Here is a 15293-nt window from a genome sequence, read left to right on the forward strand (position 1 = left end):
CATATACATGTCGGTGTTTCCCTCTTCTCCTCAATCATAATACAATTTAAATTTTTAGAGTCACCTCATTTAGTTGTATCCTACAATCTTCCAAAACATTTGATTCTGATAATAAGTAAATCAGCATGAATAACAAGCCTATCTGAAATCAGATAAAGGCAGATCTCAGATAGGCATAAAGAGTGACAATGGGAAAATAATTAGAAAATAAGTAACAGACATTTTTCTTTCTTGCAAGATGAGACAATCAATGTCGCACTCCCGACTATACAATAAACGTAGCTGTAGCCAGAAGCCTGTTATTTTAGCTTAGCAAAAGAATTGTGTTCATACTAAAATAGCTAACATGCTAACTAGTGAGCTTTAGAGTTTTGTAGTACAGAGCCAAGCTGCCAGTTTGTCAGTCTTTCCAGGCTTTATGCTAAACAACAGTAAGCGGCTAAGATCTTGAGCTAAATATTTGCAATGCAGATGGGAGCAGGTCTCGTCATTTAGCTTTAAGAAAGAAGGGAAATGAGCACATTTCCCTAAATGTTTTGCAATTTCTTAAAAATCTGAATTGTCTTTAAATTATCACAGTCTTCCTTTTATCAAAGTAAAAGTAATTTTTTATGTCGCCATGTATCATCTTTTTCAAATTTAGGTCACCCGTCGCAGTGAAAAGATCTATTCTCGCAGTGCTTTTATTTCTCACCGTTGATTGCCTCATTGTTGTTCTGCATAGGAGTGTCGAATGCATACTTAAAATCTGAAACATACACCAAATGAAAGACAGATATATCCTGCTCAATGGGCTGTGGTGACAGCTGAAGCCTAACCCGTGGGTTTGCTGGAGGCTTGTTCAGTAGACGCAAAGCCTTGTCATTTGAATGTTGTATGACGATGAGTGAACCATCTGTAATGTTGACACAACAGAGTCCCCATAGCTTATTCTATTCTCTGCTCCTGTTATCTGCTTTTTCTTCTCTCCTACTTCTTATTGCTTAGTCCTGCGCTAATACAGTGTCAGCCGGCGCCTTCGCCTCAGTCGTTCCCCAGCCCTGACCTTCACTTTGCTGTCCTCCACTTCAACATTCTGTTTGTTTTCAGTGCAAAAGCTAAAAAAAGTGACAGCACTGGGTCCCATCTCTAAGACTTGTCCCACTTGCCTAAAGAAACAGAGCAGACTTGACAGACTGGTTCAGCTCTGATTGCAAACAGAATCTCAATTTGAAATAACATCTTTTGTCTGAACTTTAATAATTAAACATCTACAAATTATTCCACTCTGGTTTTTGACTTTCAGAATCACTAAACCTGATACTGCCATTCACAATGTTGTTGTTTTGTTTTTTTCAAATTTCCAATCCTACAGCAGAGAAAATCTGGGATGACTGACGAGTTCCTAGCTAAAAGGTTTACATCTGTCAGCTTGTAGCACCTTCAGGAAATGTTATATGAGCTCCTGAACTATATAAACACTCTGCAGTTTGATTTCTTTTTTTATGCAAGAGGGCCAAGAGAATCTGTAATATCTACCAGACAAAACCACTGATGCTATCAGAAAAAGGGTAAAGTAGATAGAGTCCAACCAAAACATAGCTGAAATTAGTTATACGCCGATATATTGATATTGGCTGATAAATTATAATTAAAAGTAAGGACAAGAGAAATACCCTTTGGCCATGTTATGAGTGTTATGTGGCTAAGCTTATGCATGAGAGGCAAATGACTATGCATCACATTTGTTTCTGGAGGAGCATAAATGAGTAATTCACAACTTGTTGTAACAGTAAAACAAGTTTATTTTTAAACTAAATTGTCATAATATGTTATTAGGGGACCATAAAAACCTGCACATAACAAATGCTAGGGGAAAGAAAATAAAAAAAAAAAAAAGGGTTGGTTCCCCAAAACTGGTTCTATCGAGTTCATTTAACACAATTAACTCCCAAACTGACAATAACTTGGACTAACTTATGAACAAACAGCTAAATCCCCTTTCAAGGCGATCCCAGACTCTAACTCCTTAAGATGAAACAAAACATATCTTTCAACAGAATATCAGCGCCTGAGTTCGAATTTAATGAAAAAAAGAGACACGACAGGCTCAGACTCAAAGCTTTTGTGATTTACTGCAGTCCAAAATTTGGTCTCCAAAACAAACTTCCTCTTTAATAGTCTTCCTTATCTCGACAGATGTCAGAACTCTGATCTATCTGTTACAAACATACTTCTTCATTTCCTTGTCTTTCATACTGAAAATGTTACTTTTGCCCTTCCACGCTGAAAATGTTGCTCTTGCACAAACTTATCTTTTCCACTAGGTAATAGTGCGATGCAATAGCTACCGCAACTTTAGGGAATACATGTTTGCAATTCACTTGCAGTACATAATGAGCTTGTGTGAAAACAGAGGAGTTGGAGGCGTCAAGGGATATGGCAGCTTTATTTTGGCTGCACTTTCAGTCCTATTGATTGTGATAGCAGATAATGCCATCCAGAGATTCTGAGACAGGCAGTGAGATTTCCACCCTGAGCCTTTTATCTTGGACACCACAGTGTGACCCCTCCCTTCCCCCACAGGACCTTGCAGGCTTTCAGATGCAGAGCCGAAAAAGACCCTGACTCTCATCTGTTCAGACTGCAGTGACCAATACACACATACACACACACACGGACGCGCGCGCACAAAATCAGACAAATATATACACACTTACACAAAATGTGCAAAAACAAGAAACACACACTTCCCCTTCTGTCCCTGCACAGAGGCAGTGGTCAGTGACAAGACAGAGTGTCTCTATTAGTATCAAAGCTGCTCTGTTCATCCTGACAAATGAGTTCGCTTCTTTCAAGGTAGGAAAAGCTATTTACTCCATCTCCACTATGCTTTACTTCATCTAATTGGTCCGACCATGTCACAGAAGCAGGCCTCTAAATCACGTCAGTATCATATATCTATAGATGAGGTCATGTAACTGTAGTGCTCTGATGGCAGCTACATGACATCTAAATATGACTCTTGTTGCCAGGTCTGCTGCTGGCATTCCAAAAAAACTGAGATGGACACCAAGAAGTGAAGGAGGTGTAAAAGAGGAAGCAAGCAAGTAAAACTCCTTGATATCATGAAGAAGAAATGTGATTACTGCTGTACAAAAAGATTCTGACATCCCTAGACCGAGTGCTTTATCTCTGACTGTGACATGCAGACTCACTTGCTGGGAATCCAGGTCCAGCAGGCAAGAATGATAGTCCAAGCACAAAATCACATAACCTTAGCTCAGAGTCGGCCTTACTGCCCTGCATTCATGATTTGGCCAGACACCAGAGTTATAGAGCGGGGAACCACACTGGACAGCGTCTGTGATGGACTCGCCACAAAAAGGAGAAACACATTCCCTACGTTCCTGCAATTCTGCGTGGTTGGCTTTTGGCTGTTGATATCTGGAACAGACATTCCTCTCTGTATGACTCCCTGTGGAGCTGAACTTCCTTCACGTAACCTTAGATAAACAGAAACTTTCAAGGATGGTTTTGTAAAGATCAGTGACTGGATGAAGTTAAGGATATATGTAGATTTGTGTGTATGTCGAGCCACTTTTAACTCATCTCATTCATGTCACGCACAGATCAAAAACTATGTGCTTTTAACAAGAAAAATTGTTGTGGTTTGAGGTTTGTAATCTGTATATCTGGTTTCATGTACAGTATGTGTGTGCGCACTTCATCCATGCATGTGAAAACCATGATAAGTCCATGGCTGCAGCATATGCTTGACCTCACACATGTAAGCGTTTCCCCGTGGAGCTTTGGTGGACAGGGTGTTCGCTGCTGCTGTCGCCACTATGCTGGCCAGACATGATAGGTGATGTGTCCCTTTTTTAGAAGCCATAAAAGAAGCCCTATGTGCTATTAGGCATGCATCAGTGCCTTCTTTTCTCATCGGCTTTAAGAGGTACATCAAACCACAGACCCCGGTCACCTGTTTTCTCAATCTCTCAAGTTTGCAAAGTCAGTTTAGAGTCTTATTGTTTTCTCCTTTCAGTTCTTGTGACAGTGCTGTATCTAAAAAGCCTTGATACTGTAAGCTGTGTATCCTGTGCCGCGCTTTCAAATTTTCCACCAACATGTGACTGTGATTCACTTGTGGTCTAGATTTGATGCTGTGGAGAAATACAAGCACAACCATTCAAACCATTTTAAATATTATACCAATTCAGGGTCACGGTGGTTTCATTTCTGTTTCAGATCTGACATAAATATTTTTGGAAAATGTTAATTATGATAATCACATCATTAAAATGGTTATACACTTAAAAAAAAACAACCTCATTTAATTCAATAAAAGCACTCGTGGAAGTGGATGCGAGCACCACATGAAATTCCCAGGGCTGTAAAACAACATTTATTTTCCATCCACTGTAAGTGTCACTACAATTTGTTTTGTAACTCAGCTTCAGTATCAAAATTAAGAAACAAGCATTGGTACACTTGATGTTTTATCTGTTTTCTCATAACTCTACATATAAAGCATGAAAAAAGTGCATTTCGAGAGGTCATAATGGGAAAAGTGGCGAGTCAAAACAAGTTGTAGCATATATGCAAGCTCATTTTTACCAACATTTTGGAATAACCCTGTTGTTAATGTGGTCTATACTTAATCATGCACAATAACATATGTACACACACGACTTCATACATATCCATATCTACATATTGAGGAAGCAAAAACCTGTACAAGTTACCGACAAACACTATGTGTCTGAGACTATAGCCCTATCCACATGCACACATAATGTCATTTGTGCATCGTGCATTAAATAGGTAACACTCTTTTACATTTACCATCATCACAGGCTCAACTTAAACTTAAACGTAAACTGCAGAAATTCATTCTTGGAAGCCTTGTCCTTCATTTTTAAGTGTTTCTATTAGAAAACTAGAAGAAAATCGGCTCACTCCTGGTGGCCGATTGGTGGGGCCTGGCGCCTGTGGCCCGGCTGGGCCCCTTCCAGGGGGTGGGGTGCCCTCAGGCCCTCTGGGCCTGAAGCTCGGTCCTCTCTGGCACAGCTGGCTGCCGGCAGAGCCCGCGGGCACGCCACTGCAACCCCCTCTGGCCTCTGCTCCGTAGCTGCTGGGTGACCTCTCGTTTGGGGCTCTACTCAGCTCTTCCCAGGAGGGTGGCACGGTTCCCCCCTTTTGGTGGTCCTCCTCGGGTCCTCGTACTCTGGGGCCTCTGGATGTCTGGGGCCTGGATCTCCTCCATACCTGCTTCATACCCTGGGGGACGGGGCTATGGCTCCCCACACTCCCTAGCAGATCGTTACATGGAGAAACCTTTGGAATACAAGCATGCTGATCCACACAGGTGTGCACACAGGTGTTCACAGACGCGGACTACACCTTTCTTGGCTGCTGCCTCAAAGCACATTGTGCGCTGTCTATCTTGCGTGCTGCACAATATCGTTTAATATTTAGTATCTACTGTTATCTACTGCTAGCTAGTTTATTGTGATGGTGCTGTATTTATTATGTTGCTCTTTTTTTGTTTGCTTTCTCTTCTGTTTTTTTTCTCCATACAGGTGATCCAGGTGTTTTGTTTGTTTTTTCTTTCTTCCCCCCCTTTCTCACCGTCTCTTCTCCCCTCTGTTTTCTTTCTCTCCCTCTCTTTCTTTCATTCTTTCTCCCTGTCCTATCCCCCAGTCATGTCTGTCCCGTTTGTAGCAACCGAAAATAAAATAAATTCATAATTATAATAAAGGTCAATCAAATGGACCAATATGGCAAGGCCATGATGATCCACTTGGTAAAATAAATCCGCTTGGCATCTTTCTTGGCCTTAAGACAACAATTCTGACGGCTAAAGATCCAAACGGGACACACAAAAAAGAAGAGAAAAAAAAAGAAGAAAACTAGAAGAAAATCAAATCATGAAATAATGAGAGCTCAGAGAACGTATGAAAATAGTTGGGCCTTTTTCAAAAGAATTAATCAGAAAACCTGCCAATATTACTCCTTTATCAACACTTGCTGACCTTATTTCACTTGTTCCTCTCTCTTAGATTTTATAATTTTGCACTCAGCCAACTGATTCCTGACTGACTGGCCTTCACAGCAAAGTCATTTTTCTTTATTACTGTAATGGGTTTGCTTAAGTCCACTGCAATGTGCAGCCTTGTGCTTGAAGGATAAAAAGCATCTCCTCTGCGTCTTCAGCTAAAAGAAAAAGATGACAGAAAGACTAAGTAGCTATGTGTATGGCCAGGATCCCGTTTTTATCATTTGTTTGTCTAAATTCCCAATATCTTTGAATTCTCCAGCTCCCTGATAAAAGAGAAGTGATGTGTTTTACACATCAAGTGGTTGCAGCAGTAAAAGAAAGAAACCATCTGTCTTAAAGCCAAAACTGAAGTTTGTTCCACAGAAGAAAAGCACTCGATAACAAATGCATGACCACAAGTGGCCATCACCAACACGTATATGCGAAGCAAAAAATCTTTACACGATTACAGCGAATGGCCTTGAGAGCTTGAAAAAAAGAGAACTGGACTTCTTTGTCCGGAACCGAAGAGGCTTCTTCTGTTCTAGAACAACTAGAGGTGGTCGGCACATAACTGCCACGGTCCTGGGTCAGTGACCCAGTGTTTTGAATTTTGTTTTTTTTCTCTGTATTATGTTTTTTTGTTCTGATTCTCTAGTTTTACCGTTATGGTTATCTGGTGTTTCTGTTTTACTCTCGTTAAGAGTTTAGCTCTTAGGCTTTGATTCCGTGCTCCCTCTGTTCTGTGTCTTCCTTGTCACGCTTGTCTCTTCTACTTCTGTGCCTCCCTGTATGCCTGGTGTCTTATCCCCAGAGAAGGTCTAGTCTGTTTTCGTCTCATACTTCCTGTTTTATTTTGATAGTCTCTCATCAGTGTGCATAATGTTCTGTTTTGCTCTCCTCAGTCTTGTCTGTGTCATTACAGTCAGCCGTGTCTCCCAGCTGTTTCCTCTTGGTCCTGTTCACCTCTTGTATTTAATTCTTGTATTGTCTGCATCTTCCCCTGCTCGTCGCCGCGTCGTCCCATCATACCTGCCTGTGTTTTCACTTTCAGTGTTGTTCTAGGTTTTTCAGTTCTGTTTTGTACTCGCTCGTGCCAGAAATATAGCTGATAGTTTTTAAGTTTACTTTTGCCTCCGTGAGTTTTGCTCTTGGGTCTATCATCCTGCCTGTCTGCACACAGCCATGACAATAACACAAAGTGTGCAAAAACATGCGAGTCATTCCTGTCATGGGTTGACAGGTGAAACCTCTGTGAGACATTGCCCCACCCTACCATTATGTGAGCTATTGAGGTCATCTGAGGCAAAGTGTAAATAAGAGTTGAAATGCCTGGAAATGGATCTCAGCACTGTATTGTAAGTGGCTAATAGTTGGTGTCATAAGCCACCACCTCTGTTCAACAATGATTGTTCACAGTAGATGTAGGTTGTCTCCTTACCTTCTCACTCAAACTATCTGTCTTCTCTTTCCAAAATGTAAACACTGGGGTTGGGTCGTGATGCCTCACAGAGGTTTCACCTGTTGGCCCCGGTGACAGGAATGACCTACATGTTTCTTGTTTTTCTTTTTTTACACTTTGGCTCTTTTGACAACATGCATGATCAACAGTAGGTTAATGACCCTCAGGACCACTTCCAAGCGTACAGGTAGCACTAGGGCATTATTAGCATCATAAAATAGCCTGCCAATCAGAGTCAAAGGAGTTACTGTTTTAGCTGAAAACTTGGTATCTCTCTGCATGGTGTGTAATGCGCCCCTATAAAAATCGAAGGAAACTGAACAAGTGCAGAACAAAAGAAATGACTGGCCTACAGCACCTGTAACAGTATCTGAAAGTCATGTACTCAGGAAAAAGGAAAATATCCAGCAAAAGTCTGAAACAGAATATGAGAAATGCATCTGGCCCATCAGCTGATCCATTTACTGTTCAATTAAGCCTCATCGGAAATGGTCTCAGTGGAAGTGTGACTGTCAAGAAGCCATTCTTAAAGAAGGTATAATACGAAATACACAAGAACTGGACTGAAAATCTGTGGCTGGAGATGACTTGGAGGTCCCTTTTGTCCTAAGGCCATTAAAGACGTGACGGTCATCTCCTACTGGTGTCATTAGTTCAAACCAAATATCACTCCAGTTGTGACTCGCTATTCCTGCTTGGAAGCCAGACAATAGCACATAGGATTTATCATGGAAGCAGAACGTGCAACAAGGAAGTGTGTGTGCACAGCCACCAAAACAAAAACCAGTCACAGACTCAATGTGTGTAAACCCATGTTCACTCAAATATCAAACTCCAATATATCTGTGTGTGCAGAGTGGATGCTGACATTCTAGATTGCGCATAAATATTCCTGTTATGCTGTCTTGTTTTGTCCATTGTTGCTGAGCCAGAAGCCAAAATAGTTTCAGGAAACTCCAGGCACATGTGATTTAATGATTTGACTGATAAAAATTAAAATCGTCCAGTGTCGTCAATCCTTCAAAGTTTTAGAGAGTTCCAAGAGATACTGAACTGTAATTTTTTTTCTATCAAGCCTTATAATAACTCTTATAAACTGCATTTGTCATCAACTTCATCTAGCAGAGCCCTTCACTTTTCCTCATATAAATGGGATCATGTGCCACAGATTTTTGCAGATTAATACCAGAAAGCCCAGACTCATCATATATTGTAGGGAAATAATGTGGCACTATATGAAAAGTTGGAATGAAACGGTGGAAAATAAGATCAGCAGAAGCAGAAGACTTTCCACTGTTGATAAAACATTGAATCCTCTTATGTTGAGGTGCAGTGCTGCCAGCCATGTGACTAAAATACATAAATACTAATGCGTTTATAATCTGACGTGCATTACGGCAGAGTTATACACACAGAGACACATATATATAGCTACAGTAATAAATTAAGGTCACTTATTTAAAGAGGAGACACAGCATGCACAAAACTTGTTCTTCTCTGGATAAAAACCCTTCGAGTACACACACACACACAGATATATATATATGCTTATATGGCAGAAGCTACAGAGACCCAGAAGCTGTGTTTATCAGCTGCTTAGTTAAAATGATTTTGCTTGAGTGTCAAAAGTGTCAAAGTCTTGGCTAAGCTTTGCTACGCTGTCAGCTTCTTACAGCTTTACCCTAAAATACGCACAAGCCTTCAAGTGCCTCAATTCCAGTTTTTAAGCCTTGTAACTAGTAAAAATGTAAAAATAAATAAGTAAAAAGCAGTGGGGGGGAGGTAAAAATTAGCTCTAAATACTTTGTGCTAAGTTTTGAAATGGACGGTTTTTATAATAGAAAAATGTAGAATTTATGATGGATTTTCATTCTTGGAAAGATACCCTAAAACAGGGGTGGGCGATTGATTTTTCCAAGGGCTCACGTGAGAAACTGGGATTGTTGTGTAAGGCTGACTAGAAAGCTTATAAACACATGAAATTAATAGAGGTGAGTTCAGCTTATTGGTATGAGCCTCCATAACAATCATAGTTTCTCATGTGGACCCTTGGGAAAATCAATAACCCACACCTCAACTGAAACAATATTTAGTTCCAGGGACTCTAAACACTCAATACAAAGATATTATTTAAGGCTCCCAGATCAAGCACAAACATCGCTCATTTCATGTTAAGAAAAAAAAATTGACTGAGTAAAGTTTGTGGTGTAATTTACAGAGAAAACACAGTTTGGTTGGCGGCGAATGAGTACATTAACTGTACTGAATCTGGAGTCCTTGATTTTAGACAATAAACAAGCCAAACTGCACATAAACATTTGCAGACATAAACAAATAATGTCCATATAATGAAAGTAATTGTAAATCCACATCATTCCCTCATATTGCTCATTCAGACAGCACGCACTGAATATCAGTATCCCACTACAGCTGCCTTAAGTGAGAATAAAATGAATCCAATGAAGCAATTTAACCCTGCTCTCATTTTGTAGAAAAATAGTGAGGCATCCATTTCTAATGAATAAATTAAAGGGATACGTTTGTAACTTGCTGTAAAAAAGCTCAGGGATGAGTAGTGTTGCTTATAAACCCTCTGTCTGCTACGTATTTTGTCACCAAAGCTTTTAAAAGCATCCCACTTTTCATTTTTTCATTTATTGTGCAAATACCTGATATCTCATGCAGTGGCTGCGAGTGATTTTATGAGCTTTTTATAATCTGCTATATTTTACAACGGGCTGACGTGACATACTTTCACAACACATGCATGATGCATTGGCACTGCATGGGTATTAAAGCATAGGCTCTTGCTCAAACACTGAGACACACATTGGTGCATATTTCCAGATAGGCACGCTAAGGCACCAATGCAGAGAAGTGGCACACAAAGACGCTAAAAGCTTTCTACTACATCCTTGGCGATTCCATCAGCATGACTAAGTGAGCTCCATCTCACACTATTCTCCAGATAGAGCCATGATTTCTAATGGCATCATGCACTCAGCTCCCAATCATTTCTCACATGTTCGACCTTGTACCATCTGCTTTGACACACATGCACAGCCACATGAACTTGCAGATGTACACACACAGACACACACACCTGTAAATACAGTCGCACACTCATTTGAAACCAATCAAATACGCTTCCTCACAAAAAAGACACTGGAGGGCTTCACAGCAGTATACTGCTACAGTGTGGGTTTGTGGGCGACTGAGGTGGATACGAGTGGTGTTACCTAAAACAAGACAGGGGGGCTGGGGGCGCAATGAGGGAGGAGAGGATAAACAGAGTGACAGAAAGGAGGTGGGAAGGACCATGTTTGTCTGGCCGTGTGCAAAGCAGAGGAAGTGAGAGAACTACATTGACAGTGTGAGAGGGCAGCGATGGAGGCAGTTGGAGCTGTTGTGTGAGAGGCAAAAATAAGAAGAAAAATGTGACTGTATGAGAAATAGAGAGCTGGGGCCGCATAAGTTCAGCGGAGTACTTGACATTTCAGCTTTCAATTTCTTCTAAAAATCATTACTGTCAGTGGCTGGGATAACGTCAAATTAGGTGTGCTAAACTAAAGTCTCATTTTTAAAATCTGACCGTGTGTGTAAAAGACTCTTAATGTTCTACGTGCTAGATGATTTTTATGTGATTGGATGACAAATCTGTATGCATGTGCTTGCCTCCCTCTGGATTTAGCATAGCGAAGTGGGTGTAAATACAGTCAGCAGCTGACATGATGCGCCCATCACACAGAAAAAAGTTAGTAAATGCCTTAAAGGAGCTATGGGGGGGCAAAAGAATTTAATGTGTGGGCTGTTGGGGGGGGGGGGGGGGTTTGAAGAAAAACAGTGGGGATAAAGGAAAAAGAAGCAAGGCTACAGGGACTGAGAAAAATGAAGAGAGGGGAGAGTCTGAGGGCGGGGATGGGAAGGGTGGGGTTGGTGACAGACTTGCCTGAGCCTAAACTGGAATTAATCCAATAATCGCTTGGAAATGTTTTGCATATTTCTTCATTCTTCTCGTGTACATAACAGACTATCATCCCGTTCAGCTCCATGTGAGACCTGCAGACCTATGAAGGCCATCGTACACACAACCGCACATAACAGACAAAAAAGAAAAACAGCACTGCTGTAGCGTTAGTACACGTGATAGCCAGACAGTCCGTCACAGATGTCAGCGCTGCTATAGGTTTCGTCACCAATTCAGCTGATTCGCTCTCTTCTAGACGTTAAAGCGCACACAATTCAAACATCCAAGAGCCTGAGAGTGAGTAAATTAAGTGCCAGCATTTGTAGCTGAGAGGAAGAAGACTTATACTTGTAATGTAATCCGTTTCTCATCAGTTCCTTCAGTCCTTGTTTCTTTTTGATCTGCTCCTTTCAGTCACCACATGTTGAACACAGTATGATCTAGCGTGTTACCGCTCATCACGAACACATCTGGTTGGGCTTAAGCTTCACTCAGGCTCTTGCCTTTTGAAAATTGGCTCTGTAGCTGATTTGCAACTTCATATTTAGGCTTTGCTACTTCTTTACCCCCAGTTTTTATGTCACCAAAAAGGGAATTTGTTTGCCCAACAATGACAAAGGTCATTTAATTGACTTTCCAGAAATCTTTTTTTCTGTAGTCTATGTCATTTCTTACATTTTAAAACCTTCTTGCAATTAATGGGATCAATTATGCTTAGAAAAATTGCCAAAACCTTGTTTTTTGTAAACGTTTTATCTAATTAATACATTGAATTTATGTTATCATCATCATTATAAAAGATCCATATTTAATTTAACCTGCCTTGCAATAGATTAATGCATCTCTGCATGTATCCAACACGTAAGACATGTCTGAGTGGTAGGGTGAGCACCTACCCTCAGTATTTCTGACCTCTTTGGAATTTGTCTGTGTGTAATGTTTAATATGAATAATGATTATCTCAACACAAGGAGGGCATTTCTGTCCATTGGTTTGTTTTAAAAGTAGAGTTCGCCGTTTGATTGCAGAGGCAGTAGTTTTTCTTTTCTCTACCTTTTTGTTTGACTGTGTGTTTGATGGTGAAGGTTCCTGCTATTATGGCTGTTATGACTAAATACACTTAAAAAATTCATTTGATATCCATCTACATATGGTGGCTGATTACTGGGAGCGAAGAAGCTTTCCTGCTGTTATTGTGTAATGCTACTTCTCTTAATGCTGGAAGTGGAAAATGAACTTGACACATAAACTGTCTCTTTCTCTCACCAGCACCGGTTATGCCGTTCTGTTTAACCACACAGTATGTATTATGTCTGGACAGCACGAGCTTAACCAGCAATCACCAACAAAATGTCGTTTGTTGGAATATTTCTGCGTTCACTGGTGTTTCAAAACACAGAATAAGTGTTCGTGCTAAGGGAAGCTAAGTGTTGCCTCCAGCTCCTTTCATATTGCAAAGATGACTCTTAGCAGTAATAGGAGTATGTTGCAAAACTCAATTAACACACACTTGATGGCATTAATTACAACAGAAGCTATGAGCTTTTGTAACATGGAGAACATGAATGGACACCTCTAAAGCCGTGGCCAGTAACCACTGATGCTGTGGACCTTTTGCGTGCTTTCATCTTAGACTTCATCACCTCCCAGTGTCACATCAAACATGCGAGACTGAAAGCTGGTGCTGAGTGCACACTTCAGCTTCTTGATTTGGTTACCCAGCATCTGAGGGGGGATGTCAGGCTGCTACGAAATTTATCTAAATTACATTCTAATGAGGCGGCTATAAACACTTCCAAAGCAGCAGGTGATGAGATATTCACTGCTACGACAGAGCATCCCTTCGTTAGCAGTAATTTCAGCGAATGTGCAGAAACAAAAAATGCAAAGAGTAGCACCTTGAAGTTGTAGTCCTTTAAGAAAATGCTATTACTGACATCTGGAGATTATGCGACACCGATGTCTGTGCTTCTAAGCAAGAGCTCTGCTTAACAGCTGCCTGGAGAATTAACTCACTATCCTGCAGTTCTGCAGTGCCACATTTCTGGCTTTAACAGTGCTTGCACTTGTTGCCATTTTTGCTCCTATAATATGCACCCTGCTTGCCCAAGGGAAGCTTACCTTTCCCCCTTAATGTGAAAGACATAATTGAGTGGCAGTGTAGCTCCCAGCGTACACAGCAGGAGGAGGAAATAATATGAAGGCTAATTCAGAAGTCAAAAATCAAACGGATGGATTTAGGGGTCAAAAGGGCAACTGAGTGCAATTATTTAGTGGTGCTGATTAACAGCCAGGTTCGCTGGGGAATTGCAGAAGACTGGTCAATAACATCAGTAACATATGATTAAAAACTCAACTCAAACCAGTGGAAGTCACACGCACTTGTCATGAGCAGGGAGAAGATTTTAAGTTAACTGCTACTGCCACTTGTGAGCTGAGCTGGAGCTTGGAATATGGATGGCCTACTCCTTGACTTGGGCTTGATTGAGGATTTCAAAGTCAAGAAACTTCAAAGCCTTGGCTGGGGAACGTTTAAACGAGCCACAGCCAGCTTTGAATCCGAAAGGAAGCGGGACTAACTACTTACAGTAAACTCTCCCACAGCTTGAAAAGAATGAGCGGGCTAACACTAGTGTAAATAAACACCACAGGGTTAAATCTGTGAAAGGAGGAATTTGGGTGACATGCTGGTGCAAAACTGTAGGAGGCAGCCAAAGTTTGGCAGCGCTCATCTGTAATGCAGACTGTGGACCTGCATTTTCACTGAATTCAAATAGATGGATTCAAAGCAATCACTGGTGCTGTGTTCACCTCAGAGACCTGATGAGATAGATTTTTGTTGCACATGAATGTTAACAATGTCTCCTGAAATGTACTCTTACGCCCAGCCTTTTTGCACAGTAGAGTGACACAAAGGCCAAATGTGCTGTGAGGCCACAGAAATACATCCCCGTTTTTTTCTATGTGAAACATCACAACATCCACCTACAGCACTGCACTTAAACTTCACCGACTCTTCTGCTAAGGTGTTTGTTTCTTTCTGAGTGCAGCACAATTCAATTTATTTGACAAAAATCAAATCACGGCAACACCCATGCACCCTTGGAATGAGTTTAAAGTATGGGCAAATACGTGCACAAAGTTACCTCTAGTCAAGTTATCTCTAACAGTCTACAGGCCAAATACATGAGCCTGAATCGTTACTAAGAATTCAGCAAATTGAGTATCTGCAAATTGAATATTAACAAGTACTGGTTTCACTGCTTAATTCTGCTAATTTAGTGGTCTACCACCTTGATAATACATCCATCCATTTACTGCTTCTCATCCACGTCCAGGTCAAGGGAGCAGCCTAAGTAGGGAAGCCCAGAACTTCCTCTCACTAGCCACCTCTACCACATCATCCGGGGGAACCCCGAGATGTTCCCAGGCCAGCCAAGAGATAAAATCTTGGGTCTACCCCAGCACTTCCTCCCAGTAAGACATCCATGAGTCATCAGGTGCTGAAACTACTTTAGCTGGCTCCTTTCGCCTTAAAAATCCACTTTAATAAACATTTAACTTTTCAAGAAAAGTTGTTGAATTGATGTAGAATACAAAATTGGTGTGTTGAGATACACTGAAATGTAGTACCATGGAGCTCTGTGAACGTATACTAGACGTGTCCAACAAATATGAGAGTTGACAGGCTCCTCTCTGACACCAGGACATGCTAATCATTTATTGGCATACAAAATGCTTACTTTCTAAAGTTTTGGAGGCTGCAAGGTTTGCTTTATTTCGACCCCTCCACCTGTCAGTTTAATTTGCTCTGCGTCAGAAATTTAAGGTGTTATTATACC

At 41.0% G+C, this 15293-nt stretch overlaps 1 protein-coding gene across 6 annotated transcripts in view; it reads right to left on the reverse strand.

The window, feature by feature from the left end:
* Nucleotides 1–15293, reverse strand: part of mid2 (midline 2) — a 165886-nt gene that overhangs the window by 67265 nt on the left and 83328 nt on the right. The window lies entirely within an intron of this gene.

The sequence above is a fragment of the Haplochromis burtoni genome, unplaced genomic scaffold (genome assembly GCF_018398535.1).
Source record: "Haplochromis burtoni strain Fernald_Lab_line unplaced genomic scaffold, NCSU_Asbu1 Contig_4, whole genome shotgun sequence".
In the NCBI taxonomy this organism is placed as follows: Eukaryota; Metazoa; Chordata; class Actinopteri; order Cichliformes; family Cichlidae; genus Haplochromis; species Haplochromis burtoni.